Source organism: Prionailurus bengalensis, chromosome D4 (genome assembly GCF_016509475.1).
Source record: "Prionailurus bengalensis isolate Pbe53 chromosome D4, Fcat_Pben_1.1_paternal_pri, whole genome shotgun sequence".
NCBI classification, from domain to species: Eukaryota; Metazoa; Chordata; class Mammalia; order Carnivora; family Felidae; genus Prionailurus; species Prionailurus bengalensis.
This window is the reverse complement of record NC_057359.1, coordinates 15160898-15181199: the sequence shown is the minus strand read 5'-3', so window position 1 is coordinate 15181199 and position 20302 is coordinate 15160898. Positions and strand designations below refer to the sequence as shown.

General features: G+C 39.6%; 1 pseudogene; it reads right to left on the bottom strand.

Moving 5' to 3' along the window:
- The window catches only part of LOC122475144, a 45037-nt pseudogene extending 25142 nt beyond the window's left edge, over positions 1-19895 (bottom strand).
- Positions 19896-20302: the final 407 nt, after the last annotated feature.

Below are 20302 nucleotides of genomic sequence, written 5' to 3'. Positions count from 1 at the left end.
TCCTGCTCCAAAGAATAGTTTTCACATACTAGGCTCCATGTCTCAGTTTTCTGAAATACATAGAGTAAGATTATTGTTAACTAAAGAGAGATCACCTTATAAATCACTTCACTGCCCAGAGCAATTTTAATTTTGGAAAGCCTTCTCACACAATACTTCCCCATAGCCTATGAAGGCCCAATGAAGTGTATAGCCAATAAATACTTTGGGAATGATTCATCTGAGTACATGCTAAATGACTTTACATTCCAGACACTAAGCTAAGCACTGCTAAGATGATAGCCAAAGTTCTGCCTTCCAAAGGTGTCAAAACTCTCTTCCCGAGGTACTGGATTCTAAGCCGCCTGGTCTCACCTCCTCTGAGATGGCAAAACGTCTTGGCAACTCTCAACAGATAGATGGAGGTCAAAACAGAAGCAGAACACTTAGAGACACCCTGAGACCCAGTGAGGACCACAAAGTCTGGGATGCTAGAAAATATAGTAGAAAATAGGTCAAGTTAGTGCAGAGGTACGAAAGAGTAAAGACTCCTTAGGAGAGTGACCAGCTGTGCAAAGAAGTAAATTGACCAAACTGTACAAATGCATTTGATCGGAAAAGAACATTCATCTTGTCATGGACTTTTTACAAAAAGAAAATTGCAAAGGAATTTTTAAACACACACCCAACTTATTTGCATGAGAAGGGAGAAGAGGAAGCTTGAATTTTTATGACCAGTCTTAGAACAATTGAAATATGTATATATAACTGTGTTTATGCACACATATCTACATGATTATCAATACTTGACTCTACCTTAAAGAGTTTTGGGAAGTCGGGAATGTATTTTAGTCATCTGTTTTATGCCTGGCATCTAAAGTGCCTGGCTTAGAATAGGCACCTGAAAACACTCATTAAAAACAAACCAAAGTGTTCTGTAGGTATGGAGAGCTTCTTAATCAATCAGTGGAATGATCCTTGACTTGTAAGGTTTTATATGGACAGTTTTTTGTTTATTTCCTTATTCTCAGTTGCCAGATTTTTTTAAATTTAATTAATGCCAAACTTCTATAATCTTGTGTTGTAACTCAAAGTTCATTTGTCTAGTCGGAGAGTCTGAAAAGTCCCCCACTCTCCAGAGCAAATCCATGAATTTTATGATACATATCTGCCATCTTTAAACCTTTCTTCACTCTTTACATGAGTTCACAGAAGTAGAGAGAATTTAAAATCTCAAATAAATGTGATACTCTACCCAGAGCATGAGCCTAAGCTGAAATAGGAAAAAAAAATATGATTTTTCTTAGCATTCGATCTACATCACATCTTACTCTCCCCATATAACAACAAACAACACAATCAATAAAAACGTACACACACAATCCACAAGGTACCGAATTTTGTGTTTATTATCCCCACGCACGATTCATGGAACACGAGTATGCAGGTTTATACTATTGTTTCCATTATATGACGACAACCTAAGTACATTTGTCAAGCATCTCATTAATAAGCATTAAGTTGTTTCCAGTTTTTCAGTAACAGAAGAAAGCAAGCTGGGGTGGCCGGTACGTGGGTGTGTGTGACCGTTGCTCTAATGAAATTGCTGAATATCGAGTAAGTGCAACTTCAAGTCTATTAAAAACTTCCAGATTTCATATTGGTTGTACCCTCACACCCCACACAAGAAGGAATGCCAGTCCTCATTTCTCCAAGATCCACTGTTTTATACTGTCAGGCTTGTAAATTGTGACCTGTCTACTAAGCGAGAAATGGTAGTTTAGGGTCCTTTAATGTGCACTTTACCGATTATTACGGAGATTCTTGATTTCTCATGCTTCTTGGCTTTTCCTTTTCCATTTTTCTTTTCCTCCTACTCATTTGGTTTGCTCATTTTTGGGGGGTGGGGGGGTACTGATGATCTTTTTCATATTGATTTGAATACATTCTTTTTGATTCTGGATACTAATCGCCTGTCTGTTACATGTGTTGCTGATATTATTTCCCACTCTGTGGCTTGTTTTTTGTTTGTTTGTTTGTTTGTTTGTTTGTTTTGTTATTACTTTTTGTTTATTGAGCGTTTGTGGAGCAGAAATTCTAAATTTCAATGTAGTAAATGAAGTAATCATTTTCTTATGGATTGCATTTTCTGTACCTGGTTTAAGAATGTTTTTCTTATTTTTATAAAAATACTTTCTTCTAAACACTTCAGCGTGTGGCTTGTTTTGTTTGCGTTTAGGACTTTGATCTCCCTGAAATGGATTTTCTGAACGATGTAACTTTGGAATGTATTTCAATTATTTCAAATGTACTTAGACGATTTCCCTAGATCCATCCTGCTGATATATATCGCCCCTAGATTTCTGGCACTAAGAGGGGTACGATGGGAGACAAAGAGGCCAAGTTCTAAGCTCGTGATCCTTTTTCAACTAGAAACAATTTTATATATTAAGAGCTGCCAAGATTTCACGTGAATTAAGGAGTGTTCTCTTGAAACTACTACCACCATGGAAACTATGCAAGCTTTGAATTGAGTTTGGTATAGATTTTCATCTTGGATTAAATTCTTACCAGCAGAACGATCTTAAATATACGACTTCATCTTTCTGAGCCTCATTTTCTGCAAAAAGATACTATCAATGCCTATTCCATGGTTTGTGTTAAATTGATAATTTAAAAATGACTACTACATTGCCCAGTACAAATGTTCAAAGACTGTTAAAACATTTGCCTTGGCAGTGAAACAGCAGGAGCTTGAGAGAAGTAGAAACAATCAAGATGAATGCTCGTTTCACTAATTTTGGCAAAACATGATAGCAAAAATGAGAATAAATACCTCAGGTTTTGGAGAGCAGCAATGTGACTATCTCTTGAGATCATATGACCAGCTTTCTTCTGCGGCACCTAAGATAGGCCCTGAGTGAAATAAACATGGCACTTTAGTCATCCTTGGCAGGGGTTAATCCTAGGGTAGGAAGTGTAGATTCAGAAATTATGCCTGGGGCAAGCTTCAGAAGATAAAGCCCCTCTCTCTAGGACTGAGAGAAGGCTAGTTTGCTTCTTTTATACGAGCCTCAGAGTGTGCAAAAGCTGGAGTGAACAGTCTAAAGGGGGTTGGGCTAAGGGAGAATGGAATGGCACCTGTCCATGGTAAGCAAAGAGAACAGGAAATTGGTTCAGGATGAGATCCTGGGCACAGACTGGGCTTAGGCAACAGGTGACAGGACATGATTTTGGGTGGGGGGAGGGTAGGCCTTTCCAATATCCCCAAACCTTCAAGTAAGCTTTAAAAATACCAGTAACTCTCAGTTGTGCCACTGAAAATTAGGTAAATCCCAACACTCATCCTTGGGTGTAAACATGACAGGGAGAAAGTAGTGACAGCTTCTCTCCATCAGAGTGTGCAGGAGATGTGACAGACGCCATTAGAAAACCTATGTTTCTGGTAAGTCAATGACATAGCTGCTGAGACCCATGTGCATTGACAAGACAAAGAGGTTAGAGTGAAAGAAACACGGTGACTTTTTGGAACAGATTTGAGTTGTTACTCTTGGAGAGTTTCCTAAATGTGTAGGACATACTTTGACACTGGTTCTGGGGAAAGAGATAGGGGGCTAATTTCCAGCTGGAGTCTATGGCCATAGAAATGTAAGAAAAAAAGGACTTAATTGATGAGACCTGCATCTTAGAGCTTAAACAAGTGTGACAAGGTTGAACAGATTTCCAGACGGAGGAGACGTAGGCTATGGGTGGAAGCGAACTATGAGCAGAGGAGCCAGAAATAATATCCATAGTAGAAAATATCAGACATTTCCTTTCACTGAAAGGAACTTTAGCAAGGGCCATTCATCGAGCAAACCATGTACAGATTGTCTACTAAGTGCCTAAAATAGAGTTGGACACTGTGGATACAATGGGGAGACAAGCAGACTTGTTTTGTGGAACTTGCTGGGGAGATTGGCATTAAAATGATGAATAGGGGCACCTGGGTGGATCAACTGGTTAAGCCTCCGACTTCAGCCTACGTCATGATCTCACCATTCCTGAGTTCAGGCCCTGCTCTGTGCTGACAGCTCAGAGTCTTCCTCTCTCTTCCCGCCTCCCTTCCACTCACACACTCTCTCTCACTCTCTCTCTCTCTCTCTCTCTCTCTCTCAAAAACAAAATAAACCTAAGAAAAAAATTTTTTTTAGATGGTGAGTAAAACCAGGTATTGGGGCAAGGGTGGAAATATGACCAAGACAGCATAAAAGGATTTCAGCCCGGGGCAGTAAGTACCTTATAGAAATAAATGTCACTATAAAGTCTGGAAACATAAAGTTTGTTTAGTAAATGCATTTTAAGACATCAGAAACCCAGAAAGACTTTTATTAAGATTCATTAAAATACACCTTTTGGAACTTGGTCATCTCACCTAGCTGGAAAACTCATTTGTTGAGCATGCTTTCGTCCACAGGGGTAATGGCTAAAGGTCATGGGATGTTGTATATGTATGTGTGGTGGGGCTTTAGATAGTCATATTGAATTGAGGTGAACTATTCTCTATAAACAGCTTGAAGCAAAGAAGAAGACCTATAAAGTTTTATGATTTTTATTTATTTTGGCTCTCTCAGTGTTAAAAATGTATACGATAGAAAATCAATTGCCTGCATCCTGCATTTTTATTCTTATCTTAAGAGAAAGTCAATGGTGTACTCCCTACAGAAAATTTGTTTCATAGCCTGTTAGGCCATTAAACAACTTCTGTTGGCCATTTCTGATTTAAGGTGTATATAGTATGGTGCTTTTATGTTTGTCGGTAAGTATGAATCTTGGGTTTGTGGGGGAAGTCCTGTGTGAATTTGAAATACCAAGTCATGTATCCACATAGCTGGAGGCCCAGAAACACCTGTAGATTTCACAGCCCAATTAAGAATTACGCAGATAATAGGGGTGCCTGGGTGGCTCAGTCGGTTGAGCATCCGGCTTCGGCTCAGGTCATGATCTCACAGTTTGTGGGTTCAGGCCCCACGTCAGGCTCTGTGCTGGCAGCTCGGAGCCTGGAGCCTGCTTCTGATTCTGTGTCTCCTTCTCTCTCTGCTCCTCCCCCACTCACGCTCTGTCTCTCTCTCTCTCTCTCAAAAATAAATAAACATTAAAAATAATAAAAAAAGAATTATGTAGATAGTAAAATACCCTTCTGCCTCTCAAAATGGTTCTGATTTCTTAACTTGTGGATTACTATTACACCTTGATTATGGGCTTAACGGGGACAAAATTAAAGAATTGTAATGCGGGAACATATAAATGGCTTGATAAACTTTGGTGCAAGATTTCTCCTTTGAAAACCACTTGGAACTAGACACATTCTATGCTCTCTTGCATTATGCAGTGGCTAATGTTTCCAGGCTGATCTTCATTTTCATAATGTTACAAACAGCCCCAAGGGGCTACAAGAAAGGCACAAAGTTATCTGTATATATTTTTGTGTAGCTGGATATATAATTCTTATAATTCTGCCTTTTTACTTTGTATAATGACTTTTGGGGCCTCGCTCATCTTGGATGAATACATCCCTATACTATCAACTGCTCCATGGTCATAAAGAATTCCATGTGTAGTTTCCAGATAATTATTTAAAGTCTTTATGTTAATATAAGTTATTTCATATAATATTTTGGTACACTGTGTCACTTCTGATTGCATTACATAAAATGTATTATTACTTCCAGATAAATACATATAATTAAAAGTAACTCATTTACTTTACATTAAATGACCAAGAAAAGTTATTCTTATTTTGCTTTTAAACTTTCTTCTCCCTGTTTTATGTATGTTTCTAAAAATACATAAAATGTAAACTTCTGAATTATACAAAAACTTAATAGTATTAATTATACCTTAGTGTAACAGTATTAATAGTATTTACTTACATCTTAGGAGCACAGTAAAAGTGAATTAACCTTTTACAATATGATGTGTTAAAAGTATAGAATCCTATAGAATCGTATTTGCTTACTGCTTAGAAAAACCAGCAAAGACATGAGGGTAGAAAAACACAATTCTTTAATGAAAATGCCAGATAAACAGATTCCTGTAGTGTTGTAGTCAGACCCATTACTGTTGAGTATAAGGAAGATTTGACAGTTTTTTAACTGAAAAAAATGTAAGAATAGTTTCGGTTTGACACGCTGTCATGGGGATAATATAAATAGTTTCAAAAGCTTTTACAAGATAGGACAAGCAATCCGATTTGTTTATTTCCAAGGATAATGCTGAATTTATGTATATTTGGAAAGAAAGCCCCAGTCCTGACACTAATTCTCAATGTCTCTGAATTCTTTAACTTCTCGGCTTCCATTGCTATGTCCTGGTCTGAGAGGTCATTATCTAGAGTCACCCCTCCCCATGGCCCTCCCCATCTCCATTAGACCTCAGATATGCTCTTATCTCTCAGCTTTGATTCCAAGTCCTTTATAATACAACTCTCCTTAAAGCTTCAATCTGAAATACATGGTCTTTCAAACTATCTGTTTTGTGTTCCTTATATGCCTTAACTCACTAACGAATTCAATTCAAGGGACACATACTTAGAGCTGGATACTACACTGAAAAAGTATTTTTTTAATTGCTCTCCGTTTTTTTTCTTCTCATAACATGTTATGTTCCCCCCACCCACCTGATTCATAGGTTGAAGTCCCAACTCCCCACATCTCAGAATGGAAGTGTCATAAGAGCCAATACCCTTTTCTTTACCTTTTTTTTTTAATTTTTAAAAATTTTGTTTATCTTTGAGAGAGAGAGACAGACCGAGTGTCAGAGGGGGAGGGGCAGACAGAGGGAGACACAGAATCCAAAGCAGGCTCCGGGCTCCGAGCTGTCAGCACAGAGCCTGACGTGGCGCTCGAACTCAGAAACCGGAAGATCATGACCTGAGCCAAAGTTGGACACTTAACTGACTGAGTCTCCCAGGTGCCTCAACTACCTTTCTAAATAGAGTACAGCTCATTTGTTACCACTATGAAATGTTCTTTGCTGTTCTAGGTGACTCTAGCTCCGTTCTCTGGACCTCTTAAGCATCTATTTCCTAGACCACTGAAAACAAATGTATTTAATACCAGAACCTTGTTCTTATTCTGAACCCTGCATTTATTTATTTATTTTTCAAGTTTCCATTTAAATTCTAGTTAGCTAAAATATAGTCCTATATTGGCTTCAGGAGTAGAATTCAGTGAATCATCACTTACACACAGCACCCAGTGCTCATCACAACAAGTGCCCTTCTTAATGTCCATCACCCATTTAACCCATTCCCCCCCCACCTCCCCTCCAGCAACCCTCAGTTTGTTCTCTATCTTTAAGAGTCTCTCAGGGCTTTTTTCCCTCTCCCTTTTGTTCATCTGTTTTGTTTCTTAAATTCCACATGTGAATATCAGATGATATTTTTCTTTCTCTGACTGACTTATGTCGCTTAGCATAACACACTCTAGCTCCATCCATGTCATTGCGAATGGCACGATTTCATGCTTTTTGATGACTGAGTAATATTCCATTGAGTTTATATACCACATCTTTATCCAGTCATCAATCAGTGGACGTTGGGGCTCTCTCCATAGCTTGGCTATTGTTGATAATGCTGCTATGAACATTGGGGCGCATGTACGTCTGCGAACCTGTATTTTTGTATCCTTTGGGTAAATAGTTAGTAGGGCAATTGCTGGATCATAGGGCAGTTCTATTTTTACCTTTTTGAGGAACCTCTTTACTCGAACCCTATATTTAAAACATATATAAGTCTACTTCTCTGTTGGAAGCTGTGGTATAAAAGAAGATAGATTCGTTCAACCCACCACTCATCTTTTCCTTCTTTCCTGCTCAGTGACTCGGTGACATGTGGGACACCACATGAGACATGGGCTTAAGAACCCCTGAATCACATACACTTCCTTATTTTCTTAGCCTATTCTTATGAAACAAACCTCTTCTATTAGAACCAAGGCTGTGCCACACACTTTACAAAACCACTTCCTACATTAGGATAATAGACAAGAACAGGAACTAATCATATGGTTTAGCTGGAGACGATCTTTCAGTTGCTTGTCAAATGAATATGAACCCCATCAATTTTTCTGAGCTCAACAAGAAATCTTTCGCCCGGTCTCAGAACCTAAGAACACAAACCAAATGAGATTCTATTTAGAGTTGGTACGTTTTGGCTTCATGGCTAAGTTGCACCTGGGTGACCAGTCAAGTTCAGCTCCAGGGTATTTCTTCAGCTCAAGCCACTGCAGAACGTTAGTGGTAAAAAGGAATATCCCCTGCAATGATGAATTGCATGAATGATGAATAAAATTGCAACGATGAATAAAAATGAATATTTCCTGCAATACTTTCTCTGAGACGCCTCAAGAGTTCTGTTCCAAATATCAACATTTTGTCCTTAAGACTGTCATTCTTTGTTTTTGTTTTTGTTTTTAGAAATCTTTGAGGTCTAAATAAGTTGGGATCACCCCAAATAGTTCTGTATAAAATAGACAAAAGTAAAATTTTAGAAGGCAGTCATTTTAGGGGCACCTGGATGGCTCAGTCGGTTAAGCATCCGACTTTGGTTCAGGTCATGATCTCACGGTTTGTGGGTTCGAGTCCCGGATCGGGCTCTGTGCTGACAGCTCGGAGCCTGGAGCCTGCTTCGGATTCTGTGTCTCCCTCTCTCTGTGCCCCTCCCCGACTTGCACTCTGTCTTGGTCTCTCTCAAAAATAAACAAACATTTAAAAAAATTTTAAAGGAAGTCATTTTATAACTTTTACCTTTGCTGCCAACTTCTCCACAATAATTTTGTTTTGCATGAAATGTTTTGTTTTGGCATATCCTTTATAGATTATATATATATGTGTGTGTGTGTGTGTGTGTGTATATATATATATATAAAAACCTATATGTATGTATGTAATCTATCTATATATATAATTTATATAATGTATATAATCTCGCTATATAATCTCTCTATATACACATTATGTATATGTACATAATATATGCATGTGTAATATGTATATAATTATGGAGATACATAATTATACATATATAATTATTATATAATACATAATTATTATGGATATAAATGTCTTTTTTTTCTTTTAGTATATTGAGAAGTTTAGTTGTCATGAAGATTTAGTATAATTATGCTTAATTTTCACTGAAATGACTTTTGAGTCCTTAGTGAATAAAATATTTGAACATTCACTTCAATTTTTAAAAATTTTATGTCAAGACTTCCACAAAATTCTCACAAGAATATTCCAAAATTGTGGTATAAATAAAAAGTAATTATCACTCAATCTCCTTTGCTTTCAGAAAAATGAGCCAGAGTGATGAGACCGTGAGCCATTTCTCTCACTGGGGTGCAAACGTGTTTAGGATGTGGCCTTCGTACATCATCACAGAGGGGAGTCAGGTCTCCCAAAGCATCCCTGAGTGAGGAGGTCCCCCAAAGCTCCCAAACTGTTGTGTATATGGTTCTCCCTCCTCCCTCTACCTTTTCTTACCAGGCACCATATTTGGCTTGTCTACGACAACTAATTTTAGCATGTTTCCCAATACATCCTAAGCCATAGATGAGGGACCCACCTGACTTTACAAAGTAATGGGCCTCTTTTTGCATAGATGTCACCCCTCTGTCTAGGAGAAAAACAATTGTTTTCTCTCTGCACCAGAGGCCACAGATCTGGAGACCTACAAATCGTACTCAGTCCTCCAATAAATTTCTTTTTGCTCTGATAATCCTTTAAATGCAATTCATTATTGCTAACATTTAAAAAATCAGAAGATTCCACATGAAAATCTGCATTTCCATGTTCTGTTTTGTAATGAAAGGGGCAGGCAATATAGGAACAATGATTTACTGGCTGGATTAGACAGAACAGATGGCCTCTTCCCCATGCTTCAACCAGTGCAAATCTCTCATTTGGGGCGTTTTCCACTGCTCAGTAGGTGCTTGAGTTTGTGGCCTCTGTTTTACTTTAAACATGAATACTTTCCCCTTAATATCAAGTCTTAAGTTACATACTTATTTAGCTTAAACAAGTGCCTCCTTGCAAACAGTATTTCTTTATTAGCACCTGTGTGTTAACTCAGTTTGTTTGAACATTACTTAATATTCAATATAGTCATAAATGCTTGGATACTAGAACCCTTGGGATACTTGAGGTTGTGCTGAGAATAAATGCCATTAAATTTATACTGACTGTATGTCTTCTTATACTAACTTGTAAAATCCTTAGTTTTATTCAGTATGATCACTGGGTCTGCAGAATGGATGTGTCAATCTCACTGGTGATAAGTTTTGCATCGGGACAGTCCATGCAATGTATATTCTGCTGTTTTGCTGGTTACAGAGATTGTGAAGATGCACTTAGGTACACAGGATAAAATCACCTGCCTCTCTAACAGCTCTGGGCATGAGATGTTAGTGAGATGAGATCTTGCATGAAGAAGGAGAAGCTGTACAGGGCACTGTGTATATAGCCCGCTGAATGCATAAGAAGGCATCTCTACTAGTTTACTGGAAACATCAAACCCAGACCAAATGGAGCATCTGAGGTCCATTAAACAAGAGTTAAGCAGTTGGACGTGAGTCCTGCTTCTGCTATCTGCTGAACACATGATCGGAAGCAATTTGTTTAGCTTGGTTGAAAGTTATTGTTGAGACTCAGAGGAGGTACTTTGCAATTCGGTGCCCAGCACACAGTAGGGGTCCATGCACCCCGTCATCATTCTCACACCATGTGAGGCACCTTCAGCTCAGCCTGCCCATTAATAGTTGATGTGGGTGAGCCTCCTACTGCATTTTATTCACGACTATTTATTGAGTGCCTACTATGTGCCAGGAATTGATCCTGATACTGGGGTAGACAAAAAGCAAGCAAAAACCGAGAGAAGAAAAATCCCTGCATATAATGACCTATGTTCTGGGGCAGGGGGCGGGGAGGGGATTTAGGCTGCATTTTGAAATATCATCTGGTCATATCCATGCAGAGGATGAACCCATGACATCTTTGGTTCACACCTCACCTAGTGAGCCCAGTTTTGAAATCGGATTGCCCTGAATGAATTTATATTAATATTCCATCTTTCCCATTAGGAGGGAGGAGAAAAAACTGAGTTTCTTTCCAGTTTTTTTCAAGAGAAACAGAAGGAATGAAGTGTCATTAGAAAGAATGTACATTGTCCCCAGACTAATACCTAGGAAAGGCACAACCAAAAAAATCTTATCCCAAGAAATAATTTTGGCGACTTATTCGTCACGACTTACGTGACAAAGGTGCAAGTTTTCCTGGGGATGAAGTAACCATTCATAGCAGCATCCACTTAGTACTACAGGAAAGCAAAATACAACATTGCAACACATCCCATAAATTCAAACAGCCCACCCCTAAGCTGCCTCCCACAACTCACAATGTTTAATGTCTTTTTCTTACTGTAATAATAATATGACTTCTTTATAAATCTTCATTCTTTCATCGATTGATACATCTTCCACTTGTTGTCAAGTTAGTAATTTATTCTTTTTCTTGTACCTGTGCAACATATTGAGCATTTAATATGTTGAAGGCATTGCTATGACCTCACAAATGCTAACATTAATATTTAACATCAGATAGCGGAAGAAATGCTAAGCACAGCATGATCACATGTATATATATATATATATATATATAGCCATCAAATATATATGTATATACATATATACCCATCAAATTTAAATCAAGATCAAAATTATATATACATACATACATATATATGTATATATATGTATATGTATACACAATTATACACATATATACACATATATATGTATATATATGTGTGTATATATATATGTGTGTGTATATATATACACATATATATATATGTATATATATATGGGGAAGAGGAGCTAGTCTCTTTGCATGATGAAAAATAATGCATATCAAAACAAATGCTTCTGTTTGCAAAGAATATTTAGGAACATAATTGTGTAGACCCTAGAAAAAAATAAACCAAATTGCCAGTAAGTATGGTAGAAAGAAGAAAGGAAGAAATGAATTTGAAGAATATTACATCTAAAATTAAACTGCTAAGGGGCGCCTGAGTGGCTCAGTTGGTTAAGTATCCCCCTTTGGCTCAGGTCATGATCTCACAGTTTGTGGGTTCAAGCCCCTCATCGGGCTCTGTGCTGACAGTTCAGAGCCTGGAGCCTGCTTCGGATTCTGTGTCTCCCTCTCTCGCTGCCCCTCTCCCCCCTCTCAAAAATAAATAAACATTAAAATTTTTTTTAATTAAACGGCTAAAACATCTTTAGTATTCTTTGTTGTAATGTTAAGAGAATTTGCTTCCTGCAGTCTAATACCTAATAGAACTTATAAGAAATTTGATAGGTAAGAATGATTTTAAAAACTAACTATGAAATGTAGGAATGATAGTAGTATGGTAACAGTGTAGACTAGTACAATCCTTCTGAAAAGGATTTTGGTACTCTGTATAAAAAAACTCAAGACTCATTTTATTAGATGAGCCAGAAAGTTTGCTTCTTAGCATAAGGCTATAATTCAAAAGGAGGCAAAAACTGATGTATAAAGATGGTCATTTTAGCATTAGCAAGATATTCAATATCAGCATTATCTGTGCAGGCTGAAATTTGCAAACGATGCAGGTATCCATCCCCAAAACAGCAGATGGAGAAAATGTGGGGGGTGCATGCCATGGAATATTATGTAACCATTAGAAACAACACATGAGAAATACACCTGGCAATCATAATTGGCTCTCAGAAATATAGGGCTTCATGAAAAAGTTAGAAATAGATTGAGATGTAAATAAAAGGGCACTTACATAAATTAAAGGTCACGATAATATAAGAATAGATGGTAATACATGGCAATAGAAAGCCTATTCTACAAGAATGCATAAAACAGGGCGCCTGGGTGGCTCAGTCCGCTGGCCCTTACTTCGAGTTCAAGCCCCGCGTCAGGCTTTGTCTGACAGCTCAGAGCCTGGAGCCTGCTTCAGATTCTCTGTGTGTGTGTCTCTCTCTGCCCCTCCCCCACTTGCACTCTCTGTCTCTCAAAAATGAATAAACGTTACAAAAAATAAAACAATGCGTAAAACAAACAAAAACAACGTTTTACACAGGTTAAGAATAAATGCCAGTGGGTTGGGGAAAGTCCTGGAAGTGGGGGGTGGGGAAATGAGATAACCAACCAGAAAACACAGCCAGGCGTTGCCTGAACGATATAATGCACTAGAACTGGGGATTATGTTAACTCAAGTCTCTACTCTTGAGTAGAACACGTAGTTTTCTGAATGACTTGGGAAAAAGGCATAATACCAAATGGTTTACACAGTGAGATCAGCTATATGAAATGGCCAGTATCGAAAAAGGGCTCTGAACCGTGAACAGTGGTTGACAAAAAAATCGCAATTAATCTTTATTTGCCTTCCATATTGACAAATGCTCCTACCTAGCAGCTCCAAAGAGCTCATTCACAGTGCTTATGATTTCAGCATCAGTTAAGATGGCTGTTTCGGTGGTAGCACAGTCATTGTGGCATGCGTTAACCAGGGCATCGGCAATGGCTTGGATGTCGTCCTGAGGGGTCAAACCTTAGCATGATTATTTACCTCCAACTACATTCCACATCACCCATGAAGGGTGATAGCACCACAGAACTTGAATGAACCTAATTAGCTTAGGAAATATAAGGAATATAAGTACATCATTTTAGGCCTGCAACCAATTTTGCTGGTCAATGGTAGCGCTCAATCTTGAGAGTATAAAATAGAAAAGTTACCAAACTCCATTTTCTCCTGGAAGCGTATTTCAGTCATTACAAAAAACAAAACAGGGGTGCCTGGGTGGCTCAGTTGGTTAAGCATCCGACTTCGGCTCAGGTCACGATCTCGCGGTGTGTGAGTTCGAGCCCAACGTGGAGCTCTGTGGTGACAGCTCGGAGCCTGGAGCCTGCTTCGGATTCTGTGTCTCCCTCTCTCTCTGGCCCTCCTCCACTTGTGCTTTCTCTCTGCCCTTCCCCCACTTGTGCTCTCTCTTTCTCTCTCTCTCAAAAATAAATAAAAACATTTAAAAAGTTTTTTAAAAAGTACTACGTTTGGAAGCACACTTATAAAAATTACAGGTTAACTTACTTCAGAGAAATTGCTAGACAATGAATTATAATAAGAGATTTTCACATCTATTTATTGTAAGGAGTTAACTGTTATCACCATACAGAAAGACATGGGGCTGAAGCCTATTAGGGAAGAAGAGAAAAATGTATGAACTTAAGAAATTCATTTACTTACTGTACCTGATCTAAAATTCCGGCTGGTACCTTGAAACAGATTGTTTTCTGGTTATTTATTTTTTCTGTCTCTTTTTTTAACTGGAGGGGGACTTTATTCTTCACACTTCTTCATTTACTCAATTATCTGCCTTTTTATGTTTTTTTTTTTCCCTGATGCCCTCATCTTAGCAAATCGGACCCTGAGAACTAGGATTCTTTCTAATGCATATGTATTTTAAGAGATGTCTTACTCTTGTGTGGACCATCAGATTGGGCCAACAAAGATTTCACTGGCTCATAAGAAAGATCCACTTCTGCCTGTATTACAATCTCAAAATTTGTTTGTATGTAGTCAGGGAACTCAAGTAGGGTTTAAGAGTAAATTGGAAGCTTCCTGTTGAATAATCTTTGTGACTATTTAAATCACCTTCTGAAATAATACGCTGATAACTTTAAGTCTGAGACCTCATAGTTTTTTTTTTTAATTTTTTTTTTCAACGTTTATTTATTTTTGGGACAGAGAGAGACAGAGCATGAACGGGGGAGGGGCAGAGAGAGAGGGAGACACAGAATCGGAAACAGGCTCCAGGCTCTGAGCCATCAGCCCAGAGCCTGACGCGGGGCTCGAACTCACAGACCGCGAGATCGTGACCTGGCTGAAGTCGGACACTTAACCGACTGCGCCACCCAGGTGCCCCTGAGACCTCATAGTTTCAGATGTAAAATGGGAGAAACTAAATCATTACTTCATTTCTCCAAGGAACTCATCTCCATTGTTGGGCATCATTTATCAGCCAATTATAGATTCACAATTCAAGTCTCCGCCTTATACACCCAACTGGGAAAATTTTCTGAGTTCTCAAAGAATTCAGAGCTCTTCTTAGGGTCCCTACATGAGAACCAAGTAATACTCCCCTATGATCTCACTGACCAAACCTCGCATTTACTCCTAGTTTGGGTAAGGTTCACTTTAGAAAAATTATAGTGGAAGAACCAAGGAAGAATACATACAACTTTCTGGGTACTCAGTGTATCTCACCATTATCATTTACTTTTCACCAAAACCCTCATCCTGGCATGAATTTAAATCCTTACATTATCATATGTAATAAGATGATCATGTGGTACCATAGACTGATCCAGGGCCTGATAAACCTCCTGAGGTGCATTTATAATTCATAGTGGAAGGTAATGGAAACGTACGAAATCAGCAGGATTAACTTCACTGCAGATCTTGAGTAAGTGATCATTTTATCTATTCTAAGAAACTCCTCATCACATCACTGCTGTCACATCTCCTGCCAAAGCAAAGGGCACGGAGAACATTGGCCCCGCACGTGTGATAATACTTCTGGGGGCAAAGCTGCCATTCTTGGAAGTCAACTCTGCAAAGACTTTTACCAGCTCAGAAACTTCTTGATGACCCGATCCTCGGGTAAGCAAAGACAGTGGAGGACTTTTTTTTTTTTTCTGTTTTAGTAAAAGTTCAGAAAGCATTAGGGGCAACTTTCTAATAAAGCCTCCAACTCTCTCCATAATTGAAAATGAAAGACTCTGTCTTTCTGCCAGCAAAGAACATGCATGCATGTTGGGTTGGTCTGCAAAACACGGTCCATCCTTGAGGTAGTGCCTGCCTCACCATTTTCATCCCATTCACTACCAGGACAGGCACCAGGCCAAGTTTGATGAGAAAGACATCTCCATATTTCTTTCTCATTTCCATGAATGTAAAGTAAGGATAGTTTCCATACTGCAGAAGATTCCCTATGATGGGAAAGGACCATGATCCAGGAGGAGACACCTGCTTTCTCCCCTTGCTCCCTGGTGGTCTTACAAAAACAAAACCATTGCCAAAGTTATGGTACAAGTAGCCACCTCCCCAGGAGTGATTGCCATGTCACTTGGATATCATTTTCAGAAAGAAAGCACTAAAGAGTTAAGAGCATAAACCTAAGTTTTTCTATCCTAAGCAGAGACTAAGTAGTCTTTCTTTCTTGAAACATTTAAAGGAAGAGTACAGACTCTTTGTAGTTCATTGAAAGACATTCTTAACTGATGCACTAAGAGAGCAAAATCAAATTCTTGTAAAATGTGCTACGTCTTTGTCCCTCTTCTCACCACCAGCCTGAACCTTTCCATGTCAGTCACTGACATGAGAGAAGAAGAGGACGATTCAATGTACAAGGCAGTGCGGTCATTGGGAACGGGATGGAGACTATAGGAGCTGACTCATTGACTGGGGGACCTTTGTCTTGTCACTTAACCTAAGGGTGTCTCAGTTTTCTCATCTAAGTATCCCGCAGAATGAGTCATACTTTCTTTGAACAACCATTTACTGAACCTCTCCCACTCCAGGTCAGGCACTAAAAATATAAAACCAAATTTCATTAGATCAACAAAAATAAAATGATGAAGTGGAAAGTGATATCGAGAATTTCATACAGAGCGAATCTGTCATCCTTTGAGAACCAAATTAAATTATTATTAAAATGTACTTGGTGAATTATAAGTCATGTAGTGAATATCTAATTGGTTGTTAGATAGCCCATCCTTGGACTTCCCAGCCTGCTTGTAAAGGTGGTTTTCTGAAGCTATCTTTCTGCTCCGTGACCTGCCACATAGACAAGGGTGATTGATCCAAGGATGGGCTACTGACCCAAGATGAACTTTCCTTAGGAATTTGGAACTGACACTGTGAATGATCACCCTCTCTTTGGGCAGCTAGATCTATAAACTTCAAGTCCAAAGATAAGATTTGGGGACCTTTCACCCACTGGGAGGCTTTGAGAAACTGGTGAAAGCAGGTCTGAAAAATTAAAAACACGAATGGCCTCATGACCTTGCATCCACTGCCTGCCTCTAGTACCTTCATAAGATCTTGTCCTTGGGTCCAATTCTTTCCTGCTTAAACAGCTAAGATTGATTTCTGTTATTTGCCACCAAGAGAGTCCTAACGAAAGAAAAGTTTCATACACATGCAGAATATTGTTTTAATGTTTATTTATTTTTGAGAGAGAGACAGAGAGAGGTGCAGAGTGTGAGGAGGGGAACGGCAGAGAGAGAGGGAAACACAGAAGCTGAAGGAGGCTCCAGGCTCTGAGCTGTCAGCACAGCACCGGAAGCGGGGCTCGAACCCACAAACCTGATCATGACCCACCAAATCATGACCTGAGCTGAAGTTGGATGCTTAACCGACTGAGCCACTCAGGCGTTCCAACATGCAGAATATTTTTATTGGCTAATTAGCTGTTGCATTTTATGGTAATTAGAGAATACAAACCCCCTTTCCCTGGAAAGAAAGCAGTGAAACTGTTCACACTTCTCAAATTACTGAGACAAATAACACCGATGGGCAGTATACTCACTGATCAGTGTTAATATCCATTTCTCTTCGATTTTTGAATAAGCCAGCACTTGATTTCTTCTTTTTAAAAAAAAATTTTTTTAACATTTATCCATTTTTTGATAGTGAGAGAGACAGAGCATGAGTGGGGGGAGGGGCAGAGAGAGAGGGAGACACAGAATCTGAACCAGGCTCCAGGCTCTGAGCTGTCAGCACAGAGTCCAACGCGGGGCTCAAACTCAGATTGTGAGATCATGACCTGAGCTGAAGACAGACGCTCAACCGATTGAGCAACCCAGGCGCGCTTCAACTTATTTTTTTTAATTTTTTAAATAAGTTTTATGTATTTATTTTGAGAGAGAGAGAGAGAGAGCATGAGCAGGGCAGGGGCAGAGAAAGGGAGAGACAGACTCTCAAGCAGGCTCCGTGCTGTCAGTGTGGAGCCCAGTGTGGGGCTCAAACTCACAAACTGTGAGATCGTGACCTGAGCTGAAATCAAGAATCCTATGCTTAACTGACTGAGCCATCCAGGCGTCACAAGATCAGCTTCCTTTTTAATGGGGGTGGAGGTGAGGGAACAAGAACCCAAATATGCGTTTAAACTAAGAAGAGAAAACTGAGTCTGTAATCAATGCAGCAGCTACAATTTGCAAAACTCCCCTTTTGTCTCCGTTCAGAAAGAATGCAGTGAGATCTTCATTGTGTTTCTGCTTTGCAACGGGCTGATTTTGCAAAACCTCTCCTGTTTCTACAACCATTTATTGTCCTTTTCCCTGTGGCAGGTCCGGAACTAAGTACTAAATGCGCACTGTCTTTTCCAATTCGTACCTCTGGGAGGTAATGTATCATCCTGCTACAGAGAGGCTTGGAGAGGTAGAGTCACTTTTCCCATTTATTCCCCATTTTTTTTTTTAGTTTAACAGTGAATCACTGATTACCTCTAGCACTTGCTTTTTTTACGAATGCAATTTCTTACCTTGACAATTTTCAGCAGCATTTCCAAAGTAGACTCCTAAATGGTGAGAAGTGGGTGTGCCTGGAAGAACGTTGGACCCTCAGAAAGATGACTGTTTCTTCACTCTTTCTTCCCTTATGGATCTGTGAATCTCATGTTAAATTATGATCTCTCTTGGCCTCAGTTTTCTCATCTGTAAAATGGTCCCTTCGGACTGGAAGGCTTCCAAGGCCAGCTCCAACCTTCAGCAATCAAAGCTAGAAGGGAAGAGGGAGCAGAAGTTCAGGTGTGATGCACGGGGTTAACTGCCCAGCAATGTTATGTTGCCGGTTTCCAGGGCAGTTAACAGTTCATTGAAAAATGTAAGTAACTGTTCCGTGATCACCCTGAATTCTTTTTCAGCTTGGGCCCTTCTAGTTTCTTTTATCAAGTCCTTTTTAGCAGTTTACCAAGCCCAGACACATTGCCAACTTTCCCTGCAACTTTCTTGGAAAGCTCTGAAGGCACATTCTGTTCCTATTGTTTTGGGGTGAACTAGGGACGAGGACAGGGGATGTGAAGCCTCCTAAAGCTGGGCTACTGCACCATCAAACGTTCAAGGTGAACTCTACCTCCTTAGAGAAGAGCCCTCCCTCAGGAGCTGTTAAACCCTAGCAATGTCCACGTCCCATGCATCTTGGGGTGGATGCATTCCAAAAAGCTCTTCAAGATGACTAAAGGACATTCTAGGTTGAGGACCTCTTTTAGGGGAAAACAACCCGCTAAGGAGATCAACAAATCCATTCAGCCAAATTACAGTGTAGTTTCGAAGGCTCACCTATGCCCAGAAATCTTGCCCATCAGTGTGAGGTATCTGGCAGAGGAATCAAAAGACAGAGAAGATTTTGAGGAAAACCCGGTGTATCCTAGGAAACAGGAACACTCTGGTCACAGCAACAACACCAGGCCTTGGGAAAGCCTGGGGGAGAACATTCCAGGAAGAGAGAGTGAGGGGTGGACCTGTGTGGAGAGGGGTCCAGAGCTGGATTAGGGCGTTTGAGAGCTGGAGGGAGGGAGGGATGGGAAGGACTCTGCAGGCAGACTTGGGCCTCGGAAGCCTGGAAAGTTCAGCAAGTGATGGGAGAGGGGCTGCATCTGGAACAATGGGTTCTGGTAAGAGGGTAGGATAGAAATTAATCTTGGAAAAAAGCAGGGCAGGACAGGGAGCATGGAAAGACTAATAATCATTTTTAAATTGCTGGTGATGAGCAGGGTAGGTTGGAAGACTTGTAGCAGAAAGGCAAGGGGCAGGGAGGAAGAAAGAGGAGGGAACAGAAGCATTGCTTTGCTGTGAGGTTCTGGAAATCAGGAGAATGTGCCATCGTGAGGGTGGGAAGATGAATGAAATAAAAAATCCAGGAAATGTAGGTTCTCTTTCTCAGGTGGGTTGGGAAGGCTCTTGGAAGTCTTTACCAACCAGACAGATTTGTATTTCCACAACGAGAACGGTTAATTTATGAGTATGATATTCGTAACTTTGGTTGGAGAAAATATTCCTGTTAAGGCATTTTTCCCGAACCTGGATAAAGACCAGTTTTTCTACCTAAAGCCTGCTTTTTCTACCTGTGACAAGGTAAACAATCTGTGGTTTAGGGACATCTTTCTGCCAAGATGTCTGCAACTTAATACATAATAGAGTTTTTTTTTTAAGCTTTGAAATTTTGGGCTAAGTAAATATTAGAAGTTTC